Source organism: Halichoerus grypus, chromosome 5 (assembly GCF_964656455.1).
Source record: "Halichoerus grypus chromosome 5, mHalGry1.hap1.1, whole genome shotgun sequence".
Classification (NCBI taxonomy): Eukaryota; Metazoa; Chordata; class Mammalia; order Carnivora; family Phocidae; genus Halichoerus; species Halichoerus grypus.
Genome location: NC_135716.1, coordinates 114870045 through 114884485, shown reverse-complemented (window position 1 = coordinate 114884485; position 14441 = coordinate 114870045). Strand labels below are relative to the sequence as shown.

At 37.6% G+C, this 14441-nt stretch overlaps 2 long non-coding RNA genes across 6 annotated transcripts in view; one reads left to right on the top strand and one right to left on the bottom strand.

Moving 5' to 3' along the window:
* The window catches only part of LOC144381904 (uncharacterized), a 69654-nt gene that overhangs the window by 27791 nt on the left and 27422 nt on the right, over positions 1-14441 (bottom strand). The window contains exon 2 of one of the 5 annotated variants that reach the window (XR_013448079.1): positions 9190-9274. The exons of the other annotated variants lie outside the window; for them this stretch is intronic. This is a non-coding gene — a long non-coding RNA (uncharacterized LOC144381904). The remainder of the gene's footprint in view (positions 1-9189; positions 9275-14441) is intronic. 5 annotated transcript variants of the gene reach the window in all.
* Positions 1-14441, top strand: part of LOC118551473 (uncharacterized) — a 29720-nt gene that overhangs the window by 10226 nt on the left and 5053 nt on the right. The gene's annotated exons all lie outside the window — the stretch shown is intronic.

Here is a 14441-nt window from a genome sequence, read left to right as displayed (position 1 = left end):
AATAGACAACTTGTTGTTGAGTGCCTCAATAGGGGCTGCCCTTTGTTGACCAGGGCTGACAGTAAGAGATTCCATTATAAAACCAGACCCCTTGATAGCAGATGGGATGATAAGACACCAAAATAATAAAGGCCAGGTGGTGGAAGATGATCATCAAAAGTAAGGTGAACACAGCAGCAAGATTGGAATGGCAGCCTGGAGGGTTTGATGACCCACAGACTCACAATAGACATGATTATTAGAACACAATATTGCTAGGGGCAAGACAGATGAGCCACCAAGAAAGGTACTACTCAATCTGTACAATCAAAAAACAAAGAAAAAATCAGAGACAGGTGATTGGGAGGCTGATGGCATGTAAAAAGTCTCAATCCCAACCATGAGAGACGACGGACTCTGAAAAACAAACTGAGGGTTCTAGAGGGGAGGGAGGTGGGGGGATGGGTTAGCCTGGTGATGGGTATTAAAGAGGGCACGCTCTGCATGGAGCACTGGGTGTTATACACAAACAATGAATCATGGAACACTACTTCAAAAACTAATGATGTAATGTATGGTGATTAACATAACAATAAAAAATTTAAAACAAAAAAGTCCCAATCCCTTGCCCAATTTCTGAACCTAAGCCAGGTACAGGGTATTATCAAATATTTTGAAGATTTTTGGATCCAGGCTCCAGGCTGACATTTATACCAAGGACCCAAGGCATCATTCACAACCACCTATTAGAGTGGGGGTGTCTGAAGACCAGGTAATTTAAAAAAAGAAAAGAAAGTTCAACTCACAGAAGGTCTACTGGGTTCATAGACCTATCAATAGGTCCTCTAATTGAAAGAAATTTTCGTGGTGGTTGGTGCAACCCCAAACTGGTTTCTTGGTCAGCCAAAATAGTAAACCAAAAAAACGTTACATCCTGAGAGAACTGGCAGAAGTTGGTACCATGTTTAAAGACCTATAGGACTTAAGGAGGGTGGTCCCAACCATTTCTCTATTTAATTTGCAAGTCTGGTTCCTGCAAAATCAGATGGATCCCGGAGGCTTAACAATAGACCCCCACAAACTCAACCAAGCAGTCTCAATTGTAGTTACTGTACCAAGTATGTATCTTTGCCAGAACAGATTAGCACAGCCTCAGGCATATGGTATGCAGCCATTGACCTGGCTTATGCCCATCTCTATGAGAGGCAGTTCTCACAACAGTGAACATTCACAGTCTTGCCCTGGGGGCTATGCTAACTCTCTTGCCCTATATCATAAAGTGATCCGAAGGGACCTGGATCATCTGGGCATGCTGCAGAATATCACATTTGGCCTGCCATATCAATGATAAGTAAATTGGGCTGGAATATTGAGAAGCAGCAGTATGTTGGAAGCTTTAGTAATAAACATAACCCTCAGGTGGGTAAAGATAAACCCTACAGAGACTAAGAGATCTGCAACGGTCAGTAAAATGTTGAAGGCCCAGTAGTCTGGAAGAATGCCAGGACATCCTCTCAAAATAAAGAAGAAATAATTGCATCTCCTACCTCCCACCACAAAGAAGAGAGCAAAATGTCTGGAAGGCATTTTTGAAGGCCTGGAAAAAGCATATTCCACACTTGCACTGTTGTTCTGACCCATATACCAGGAATCATGAAAGGTTGCCAGCTTTCAGTGCATCCCAGAGCTGCCAAAGTGTGTGCAGCAGGTCCAGGTCATGGTACAAGGAGTCTTACCACTTGGGCCAGAGGACACAGCAGAAATTGTGGTTTTACAGGTATCTGGTGGAGGGGCAGGAGGACATGCTATATGGAGTTTACAACAGACTCCAATATGAGGATCACAATGAAGAATCCTAGGATTCTGAAGCAAAGCCACACCACTAGCAGTGGACAATTAGACACCTTTCAAAAAACAAAAAACACAGCTCTTAGTGTGCTACCGGGCCTTGGTAGAAATGGAATGCCTGACCATAGGACAATAGTAACCGCACTGTCAGGACGGTCCACCATGAGCTGGACTCTGTCCAGCTGCAACAGTGGGAGCTGTGGTTCACTCTACTAACCTTCCTCTTGAAAGTTTCTACCCATGAAAAGAGGCCCACCAAAACCCTGAAAGAGCTATCTCTAGAACTTCTACAAGGCAAATGGACCTGAGTGGCACAAGGAATGGACTTCAACTTGCATTCAGTGACTGGTCAAAGAAGGTATAAAAGCTCAAGCCCCTTGGCTCACAGTCATTTTAGATCCAGAATTCCTTGTAGGGTCAGCTGAGGTCTGGTTTTGACATCAGAGCTTTCATTTTCCCTCTTCCCCATCCTGCATTCTTCACTCCCCTACAGGTGTTAACCCAAGAATGCTCCCCAGTAAACTTTCTGCATGCTAATCTCAGAATTTTCTTCCCAGGGAATCTGACTTGGAACAGCTGTAGTTAGAGTGGCAATCTTTCCTTGATATACTCCCTTTAACAAGAAAATCTTTTTTTATATTATGGCACTTAAGGAGAGTCTTGAAAATCAAAACTCACCTAGCTACCCCTAATGGGTCAATCCACAATTCAAGAATTTAACCTTTCTAGTTATCTTTACATACCTAAAGTTAAAACTAAAAAGTCATCTAGAACATGTAAATACCTAAACTTTATGTTTTTGTAGCTCTTTATTTAAACACATTTTTCATTACTTTATAAACATATTTTCCCATTCTATGAAATCAACATCATTGCTGCATTTTCATACCTTTCTTCTTTCATGAAAATATAAAACCAAAGCCTTTTATTTCATTCAGCCTCTAAATCTTTCTACTGGAAAACAACTACAAATGCCTAAAACTCCATTTGTCAATATTACCAATCCGCTAGAGCTAATGGTAAAAGCAGACATTAAAAAATAATGACATAAATAATCATTTGAATAACAATTGTGATAAGTGATCTAAAAAAAAAAAAGTCAAGTGCACATGCAACAGAAGGCCATAACATAACCTGAGATACCTGGATTTGTTTCCTTGAGGCTATGGTATCTAAACTGATCCAAAGAATGGATGAGATTAGCAAGATGGAAACATATACAGCAGAGACAAGAGAATTAGATATAATAGAATTTCAAGATGAGTGGAGGAGATGAATATTTTCCTTGGTGTTTCTTTCTTACCCCTTCACAGTATATTTCAAAATACTGAACACTTAGGCTTAAGGGGCCTTATAAAACTAGTGACAGAGTATTCTTCGGTCTTAGGCCCCATGTGCAAAATGATATGAGTCACCATTTCCTTTGGAAACACAGGAAATGTGCCCATCTTCTTGGGTTTTAGAATATCACCGCCACACACCACTTTGACCATGTTATAGTTTTGCAACCACAGGCTTTAATTGCTTAATAGAAGAGCCCATTGTCTATACTCTAGTAGTTTAAATGCCAAGGAACAAAGAATGTACATTATACAGATGTGGAGATGTTCCATCACATTTGCATAAAAGCAGAATTCCATCCCACCCCCTCTATACGCTATATTTCTTAAGGACAAGAATCACACAAAAACCAAGTCTTACCCATCTCTGTATCACCAGCACTTAGCACAGTACGTGACACATAGTAGATGCTACATTTAATGAATCAATTAAATCAAAGCTTTAATAGTAGTCATCTGTATTAATTCATACATTGAAATAATAACAGTGATTGAACATGGCAGGAATATTTCATCAACTCCAAAATTTAAAGAATCTATAAAACACTTTTTAAACTTAAGCTAAATTTACAATTAAAAAAAAAAACCTCCATGCAATAATTTGTGGTTAACTCTTGCTTTTGTGTATGAGTAGTAACAGATACAAGAAATAGATAATGCTTTCTCCTGAAATCAATCTCTTGAAATGAATCTAAGCTAAGATAATCCAGCCTGTTGATTCCTTAGCAGAGATTTCAGTAAAGAACTCCTGGCAAACATTGAGCATCAAGTTATGCTAGTGGAGGCCTAGAAAACCTGGATGATATTTCAGCTCCTCACCAGCCTGTCCATCACTCCACTGTCAGATGACAGGTGCGTGTCTCCTGAAAGTGCCGCAACACCTTTAAACCAGCACTTTCTCATTTTTGTTAAAGTATGGAAACAACAGCTACCTGATTTCAATCATTGTCCTGTCATCACATTCTCAGCAGGTTACTTGGGGGCCCAAGTGGCATTTTGTACTGCTATATATATTTGAGCAAAGTGTAATTCTCCTTTTTAGTGACTGCATAATATAAAAACGTTATCACAGAAGGTATCGGTATGGCATTATGATTAAAGGAGTTTTTATTTTAAGGAACAACAGAAAAATCACCGCAAAAGGGAATACAAACTTTCTTGAGAACAACACGAAAAGTAATTATGACAATGAAAGCATGGCATATTGAAGATGACTTCAGGCAGGACAATTCTACAGAGGAAAAAAAATCCTATGTTAAAATTAACCCTAAATGTGTGTGTCCTTCAAATCAATTATTAACAAGTGATCTAGTAAGCAAGCAAGGTCAATTTCTTGCTCTCATGGCTCTTCAGATAGACTGTGAAACATCTTAAAAGTTAAATGCTGTTTTAGACCATAGTTCCATGAATGTGTACTAGCACTAAAATCATGGATGGGGAAAATGCAAGCATAGAAGTTACCATGGGTGGTCTGTGCCCTACTTAACAAAACAACTGACAAATAATATTTCTCTCTCTCACTCAACTATAGAATTATACATAATAATATGTATAATGTATTTACATACATGTGTAGTATATACATACCGATTTAATAATAAATGCACAACTTGAAAACATATTGGAAATTGATTTAGGGCTTTCTGTTTCAAAACTTTAGCATAACATACTTTTAAGACTGGGGCACTTACTGTCACACAGGAATACTTATTGAAACACACATTTTTAACACCAGGGCAGAGCAGACAGCTTCGATTGGGAAACCTAGAGGATATTTCATTTGATTGCACCAAAAGATGAAAAGGCAAGAAAGAAAAAGGGATGAAACAATTTCGGATGCTTTCAATGCATTTATCAAATCAGAATGAACTGCTTTTGACTGTGGGTGTAATAAGTCAGAAGGTATTCACTAAACCAAAAGGCAAGAACTTCTGTTCCACTGTGACTAATTCAACTTAATGAAATTATTTAAAAAAAAAAACTATACATGAGATATAAGAAGAAAAGGGAAGATGATAGAAAGGCAAGCAGCAGCTGGTATATTTCATGAGAAGACAATGGCCACAATTTTGAACCGATTAATGTTAGAATTTCTGCCTGACCTTGAATTTGACAAAACTCAATATAAAAGGACTTCAATTATAAGAGGTTATCTAAAAAGTGCTTAAACTGGTTTTCCCAAGATGAAATAGTAACAGAAGTTTGTATTTATTTCGTAAACAACCATGATAACCTTGCTATTTGCACTGCCAATGACATCTTCCGAAGACTATAGAATCCTTTATAAATCTTTATAGATAAGCAGCTCATTCCTTGTTTGTCAAAGTGTGGTAGGAAGTTGTACCACGAAAATAATATAGAAATGAATCAAATGCAATATTGTATATTAGAAAAATAAAATATATTATAGCACATGCCATATACTTTGTAATAATCCCTTATTCCCTACAAACAAAATTGGCATCATAGTAACCAACACTTAAACCTCTGAAAATGGTCTTAAGAACTAATAAAAAATAACAGCATTAATAATCCCTTGCATGTGTTTATTGCTTTATAGTTTACAAACCTCTTTGGCCAGTGTTCTGTGAGTTAATCTTTACAATGGCCCTGGGGGACAGGTAAGGTGTCTAAGACTTAGAGAGGTGACTTGAGTCTACAGCCATCCCACCCTGAGCGCGCCTGATCTCGTCTGATCTCGAAAGGTGACTTGATTTGTCCAAGATCATATGGCTAGTAAGAGGCAATCTTAGAATTCAAACACAGTCAGTTTTTTCCAGGACAACTGAACTATTTCTCTGAAGTTATTGCATCTCTTCAGGGATAGGAGATATGCAAAAAGAGAATTTTGCAATGCCAACACTCATAAGGTTTTATGTGATCTATTATAAAGAAACAGAAGACCACAATTCTTTCAGGTTTTAATATTTCCTCAAATTATCTTCTATAGATTTAAGGTTTCAACCAAGCAATATTGCATAGAATTTCTTATATAGTAGGAGCCTTCTTATCAAACATAATCAGGGCCAGTATTAAGTTGTTAATTGAAGAAATCAGTGAAAGTATGAAATCATTAAAAGATAATAAATACCTTAAATATTTTATTTTGTTAAAACATATAAATGTTTTACATGTTTTATATAAAACATGATATAAAATATTTATTCACCAATATATTAAAATGTAGAACTAAAGACTTTTGTTTGAGAATGGGCCCAGTGATTGTCATCCTACATATCTGTCTTATAACAACCCCATCTATAATTTATTTTATACAATTTTCAATTTCAATTTATTCAATTTGAAACAAGAACTTAATTAGTTAAGGAGAAGCTAGATTTGCCTGGCCTCAAAGTATCTCGCCTGAGAAAGATATTAATTAGAAAGGGAAGTATAGAAACTTTATTGAAATCCAGCAAACACCACCTTAACCAAGTGATAACATCACCAGCAATAATATATCAACATCATGAGCCCTTTGATATGATGTGCTGAGAATGGCAGAATATCACTTTTGTGGTATTTTTGCCCAAAATGCATAACCTCATTCCATTCTTAGAAAACATGAGACAAACCCAAATTGAAGGGCATTCTATGAAATAACTGATCAGTTCTTCTTAAAGGACAGATTATAGAACAGTTATAGATTGGAGAAGATCAAGAAGAAATAACAGCTTAAATGCAATGTGGGATCCTGGATTGCATGCTGGAACAGAAAAAAGGAAATTAGTGGAAAACCTGGTAAAATTTAAATGAAGTCTGTAGTTTAGTTAGTAGTGTTGTGCCAACGTTAACGTCCTAACTTTGTAGATTGTACTATGGTTTGGAAGGAGCTGGTAAGGGGTATACGGGAATTCTATGTACTATTATTATAAACTTGTAAGTCCAAAACCAACACACAAAAACACTTGCAAAGCCATCTGATGGCATACCAATAAGAAGGCAGCCAAAACTCCAGGAGAGGAAAGAAGCACTGTGGGCAAAGAATAGGAAACAAACAGCCAGCATTAAAGACAGAGAAAAGACGTTCTAACTCAGTAGTTAATCAAAGAAATGAAACTTAAAACAACGAGACATTTTTGTCTTCATATTGGCACATTAGCTTTATGTATAAAATTCAGTGTTTCATGTGTACTGTTCAGTATGTGAAAATATGGCGAGAAAGGCATTCACAACAACTACAGGTGCGCATGCAAATTGGTAAAAACTTTTCTGAGAGAAGATTTTAAAATTTAAATGTGCATATCCTGTGGCCCAGCATTTCCATTTCCTAAGATTTTATTTTGAAGAAATAAATGTCAAGAATACAAAAGATGTTCATTGCAGTGTTATTTATAATCATGAGAATTTTTAAACAACCTAAATGCTCATCAATAGGAAAAGATTAAATTATTACAATGTACCATATAATAGAATATTATGCAATAAACTTTAAATATCTAGATTTATATTCATTGACATAAAGAGATATCCATGAAGTATTATTATGTGAAATATGGTTATAAAAGAACACTTATTATAAACATCAATTATAGTACAATTTACAGTATAAAACATTTATAGTATGTATGAATACAAAGAAAATGCAAGCATGTATATGGTGTGTGTATATATGCATACACACACACACACACACATATATATATACGTATATATACCTGGTTTCTTTTTGTTTTTTCTTTTGTCATTGTATCTTTTATATTTTCTATAATCAACATGTGTTAATCTTGCAATACAATTTTTTTAATTCATGGCCCACCCAATTACTTTTTAAGGATCTCCATTCGTGTGAGGAGGCTCACTATCTCCATTCAGGGAAGGGATGGAAAACCATCTATGGGATGTGCCTGCACTTGCAGGAACCAGCACTAGGTGGTACACTCTTTCTCTAGCAGCTATTCAAGACTTTTTAAGACTTTTTTTTTTTAAGTAATCTCTACACCCAATGTGGGGCTCAAACCTACAACCCCAAGATCAAGAGTTGCATGCTCTACCAAATGAGCCAGCCAGGTGTCCTCAGGACATTTTAATTTAAGGTTGCTCTACATACATACTGCTGTGATATGACCCCGGAGAAAATATCCCAGTTCCGTATTTTTTCTTTCATTTAAAATTTCTTTTACCTTCTTCCAAATCACTATTAACTTAAGAGTCAATTAAATTCACTTACAGTAAGTACTCCATTGCCTTACAGTAGGCACTCAAGAATTTATTGTTGGGAAAATAATACATAATTTAAAATGGAAACGACAGATACGTCAAAAATTGAAGAGTTTCTTCACATCATTTTGTCATCTTTCTAAACAAAGTTGAACTGGTTTCATGGAGGCCTTTAAAATGGTACTCTGCATTGTGAATCCAAAGAGAGGATCAGCATTTCCTAAATGTATTTCAATTCCTTTTTTTCATAAAGCATCTTTGAAGCAATGACATTCCAAGGAATACAACTTGGGAAATCCTGTCCTCAACACTTGTCTGTCTTGTTTAATGTAATCACCCTAGCGTCAACCCAGCTGAAGTTTCAATCTTCTTCACTCCTTGTTGTGCACTTCATCTTGGCTGCATTCGTATTCCCCACAGCTATCACGTCCCATATTGGCATTGGCCATTATGTTGCCAGCCAGGCGCTGAAGTCTGTCAAATGCAAACTCTCTGTACTTAAAACACTTCTCTCCGACTGTCACTTGGCTCCTTGCAGGTGCTGATTAAGTAGATCCCTTTCCTATTGATACCTGATTTCCAGTCTAAACTAAACTCAATTTAAAAGCAAAAACATGCCTACTCCCCAGCATCTAGTTCATGTGAGATAATAAAATCTCATTTCTCTGGAATGCCTATGAAGTAGAGCTAAGTAAGCTGAGCTACCACTCATCAAGGCACACGTTGAAAATGTTCTCATTATCTGAAGAAAGGAAAAAGTCAACCAGGGAGATAAGCATCCTATCTTATACATAGTGAGTGCTAGTCTTATCACTACTAAGTAATGGTTTGCAGAAGCAATTATTATTGCCTAGCTACTTACGTGTCTCTTCCACTGGACTGTGAGCTTGTTGGGAACAGGAAATATGAGGGGCTCATCTCAGTTCCCGCAATAACTAGCATGGCATCTAGGACATTGCAGCCTTATTAGATATTTGAAGAACGAATAAAGTAATGAGTAAATGAGTGCATAGAGTGATGTTTGTTAATAAATTTTGAAGGAGCAGCTTAGTTCTAATAATACCAAATTAAAAATTTGTATAAATATATGCTAACATTAAAATGGCTTTCTCATTCATTCATTCGTTCATTCATTCATTCAAAAAATGCTTATTATGTTCATACTGTATTTCAGACACTGGGCTAAGGATACAAAGATGAATAAGAATTAATTCTGCCTTCAAGAAGTACACAGTGTAGGGCGCCTGGGTGGCTCAGTTGGTTAAGCGACTGCCTTCGGCTCAGGTCATGATCCCAGGGTCCTGGGATGGAGCCCCGCATCGGGCTCCCTGCTCAGCAGGGAGTCTGCTTCTCCCTCTCCCACTCCCCCTGCTTGTGCTCTCTCTCTCTCTTGCTGTATCTCTCTCTGTCAAATAAATAAATAAAATCTTTAAAAAATAAAATAAATAAAAATAAGTAAACTCATAAATCTACTTCAGAATCTTACCATACAACTAACTCATCAGGAGACCCATCAAAATGCAGTATTCTTTAAAGTAAGAGGTTCCATGGCCCATTCTGAGGTTCTTTAATGGATAGTATGGCAAGACTGCTAGATGTTTATTCAACATCCATGAATTCTCCCATTGTTCCTTACTGACAGACCATTTATTTTGTTGGACAATGAGGGCAACGTGCCCAGCTAATGAAAACTAAATTCCCCGGCCTCCATTGCAGGTACATGGACAGAGGTATCCGTATGTCAGGGTTTCTGGCCAAGGAGAGGTAAGCAGGTGTTTGAAGGCAGGAAAAAGAAAAGATCATTAAAGAAGAGGGGACAGACTCAGCTGGCATGCCGTCTCTGCCCTTTGTGCTCTCCTTAGTTTCTCCTTCACGCACCCTGAAGTGCAGGCCTGATGGCAAGTACCACAGCAGCCACCTGCATTTGACCACAAAGGAAAGGCTAAGAGGAGCTGCAAGAATCTTAGAGACCTGATGTCCTTGAGCCTCTGTACCACCCCTACCTTCCTCCAGATCTTTTGTTCTATGAAAGAAAAATAAACCCCTGTCTGACTTAAGCCACTAATGCTTGGGGTTTTTTTATTATACATAGCCAAAGGTAATCCCTGCTTGATGAAAGAGTAATCAAGTTGTACATTTACTCAAAATTATATCTGCTTACAGTTATCTCTTCCATAGTATATAGTAGAGAGCTTTAAGGACTCATCAGCCCATCGTATCAAAGCTCTTTTCCAGAACACAAAGAAGGCTCCACCTCCAGGCACTCCTACTACTCAGCGTTCATGCTCAGATGGGTTAGCCACCTACTGAAATGAGAATATATGTCCCACGTAAACTGCCACTGCTATTCTCTTTCAATTTCTCGTATGCTGCGGTTCGACATATATGACTATTTCAGTAAGCACATATCAACACTTCCAATACTTTTCAAAAAATCTGTAGACCCTTAGAGGTAGGCAGAATGGTAGAAAGCATTTAGCCTAACTTCCCTTACAATGCATGGGAGCACAGATGCCTGTCATTCTACAGACACTGACCATCTGGCAAGGCATCATGCTAAAGGATATAAGGGAGTCAGATATTAAGATATAGTTCCTATTTGGAAAGACTTTGTAATAAATGTAATAAAGAAAACAGACTTACTTGAAGATTTAGCCTTCTGGGGTTAGGACTCAAATACTTGGGATAAGAGATTGAGTGCCAAGGTCAATGGGAACCTGTTTGTTTCTACCATTGTGCTGGTAAAAAAAGAACTGTGGCAACATTTTGCTCATCTCAGATGTCAGAGAGTACCTATTTCCTTAACTTTATATACAAGATCTCTGTTCTCTTTTATCCCTATTTGCCTTATTTTGCATAATGAGTACTCCCCCTGCCCCAATTCAACCTGTCAGTCCTTTTGAAAAAAGAGCATAAACTAATTTATGTGATATAGTAGAAAGACCATTTGTTTTTGAATCACAAATATTGGTTTCATGACTCATTAGCTGTGTGATCTTTAGCAAGTCATTTAACCTCTCTGAACTCCATGTTTTCCTCCACAGCCTGAGGTTAGAGCCACTTACCATGAAGTGTTCTTGTGAGGGTCAAATGATAAAAATGTGAATTCAACAAAAAACAATTCATTGTGAGTCTGTTATGAACAAGCACTATTCAAAATACAGTGAGCAGAAACAACAAAAAGACAGTCCCTACACACATGTAATTAGAATATAGTGGGTGAAAAAGATATAAAAAATAGTGTCAATAGTGAAAGTGTTCATAAGAAAAAGTAGAGTGTGTAATTATCATTATAATTGAAGATAGGCCATTAGGAGGTTAGGTGGTACCTCTTCAATGGCTCAGCAGAGAGGAGCATCATCTGAGCAAAGTCCTGAATGAACTGAGGGAGTGAAATTGCAGATATCTGGAGGAAGGCAGTTTCAAACAAAGAGACCAAGAAACACAAAGGCCTAGAGGCTGGAATGTGTTCGGCCCGTCAAGTACCCAGTAGGTGTCCAGAACATGAGTTCCTCTGCAGCAGTGATATTTCCAGCAGCCAAAGCTGTACCGCCTCTCATCTCCTTTATTCTAGATTCTGTGGAGCATGTCACCAGCTCCCTCTCTTTCTTCTAGATCCCCATAACACACTCTCTCTTTCCTTCTCCTGCTTTTAGCCCAAGGCTAGATTCTCCCATGCTTAAAATGTCCTCTTTTTAAGTTAACATGTCCTGAGAGCTAAATATGTGTCAAGCACTTTGCTAAATAGTTTGTGTATCTGATTTGATTCTCACGGAAATCCTACCAGATAGTTATTATCGTGCTCCAAATGTGGAAACAGCTTTGAGAGGTTAATATGGTCAAGTTCACATGGCTAATGAGAGACTGAGATAGACCTGGAACCCAAGCCATCTTATATTATGGCTAACAGATTCCCCACTATCCTCTGTCCCTTCCTTGTTAATTGAAGAAGGACCCCACAAGCCTGTTGATGAATAGGTTCAATAGTCTCTTTCAGGGAAAATCAATTTTCCTAAAGGGATGATTCCCAACCCCAGCCTTCCAGAACTTCTAGATGTTCATAATCATTCATTCATTCAACAATTGTTGAGCACCAACTATATGCAAGGATTATGCTACACTCTGGGTATACAGCTAGTTACCAAAAAAAAAAAGCCTCTGTCTAATGAGTTAAAGGGATATCAAGACCCTGAAAATGAAATTTATTTGCTCTGCTTTAAGAGCACATGATGTCATACCAATAGAATAACAAAATAATTATAAGTAACCATTGCTACCAGGATATCTCAGTTGCAAAGAGAGGTTGAAAATCCCTTCTCTGAAGAAGAGGCAAAGTCTAAAGCAGTCTGCCTTTGTCATAATCAGGGCCTATTTACTATCCCCATGAGAATTCTCTCTACAATAGATTTCCAGGTATCCTATCCTAAGAATTAAGAGGCATTAGGTCCAAATGTGTTATTTATTACAGGTTTCCATCTATGTGCATTTTTACTACTTGGAGGTTGAGAGGCTACAAACTAAATTTCCAAAACCATAAAAACTTAAAATGCTGCTGTCTTACATAGAAATTACTCCTTCATTTCCTGTCTCTTTCACCCTTACTGGAGCTTTGCCTTTCCCCTTTCCTCTGTGCATACTGGGTTCTATGTGCCCATGTGAGTGAGTGGCTAGCAACCGCCAAGACTATATTGATGCATTCTTATGCTTCATAGAGGATTAAGTCCTGTCCTTCGACTACAGACTGCAGGCTGGCAAAACCAAGAAGCATTCAGAATATTGCACTCTGTAAGGCAGCAATGAATTTTATGAAGTTTAAATGATCTCTAATGACTTTGGGGGAGAAAATCCCAGCTACCACAATCAGCATCGTAGAATAGAATTTTCTGGGATGACAGAAACATTCTATGTCCGTACTGTTCAATACAGTAGCCACTAACAATGGCGGTGGAGCGTTTGAAATGTGGCTAGTGTGACTGAGGAACTGAATTTTTATCCCATTTAATTTTAATTAATTTAAATTTTAAAGCCCGCATTTGGCTGGTGGCTCTCATACTGGTCAGTGCAGACACATCAGAGAAAGACTTTTCATTATTTTTTAATATACTTAACGGCATTAAGACTGCTAAATTTCTAAACTAATTTTTTTCATAAAACAGTAATTTCATAATCTCGTCTTGGGGCTTCTACTGCTAATAAAAAGGTGGCAGTAATTTGATTTCTTGTAAAATTACATTTTCTTTTTGAATGACAATTGCAGATTTTATAGCTTGTTCATTAATGCCACAGAATTAAATGCCCTACCTTAAAGTGTTTACATTTACCAGTGCAAGATTTAGAGGGCGCACAGAATTTAGAATTCAAGATGAGATTCCACCTAAAAAGCAGAAGAAAAGCATTTCAGTCCATCAATGAATGAATGGCTAAACAAAATGTAGGCTATACATACAATAGAATATTATTCACCCTTAAAAAGGAAGGACATCCTGACACATGCTACAATGTGGGTGAGCCTTGAAGACATTATGCTGAGGGAAATAAGCCAGTCATAAAAGGGCCATATGATTCCACACATAGGAGGTCCCTAGATTCATAAAGACAGAGAGTAAAATGGTGGTCGCCAAGGGCTGGATTGAAAGAGTGATGGGTAGTTATTGTTCAATGGGTACAGAGTTTCCGTTAGGGAGATGCAAAACTCTGGCGATGGATGGTGGTGATGACCGAGCAACAGTGTGAATGTAATTAATGTACACTTAAAAATGGTTAAAATGATAAATCTTATGCATATTTTATCACAATAAAACTTTTTAAACAATTCTAAAAAATAAAAAGCATTTCAGATGATGAACACTTGCAGAGCGAATCACACATTACAATGTAGTTACCCCTCAGTCTGACTAAAGCTTGTGAAGAAAAAGAACTAGATTCAGTGAATACTAGACAATCCAAGATTCCTGACAACTCAAGCATCCTGCTTAACTTGAGAGTGTGTGACTGAAGAACTTCTACATTTTGTCTCAGAAAAATCTTCACCACTAAGACTGACCTACACAAATATTGAGTTGCCTGAGTACACGCCACTGGCAGCACGTGGTAGCAGAAAGACTCTGATCTAAC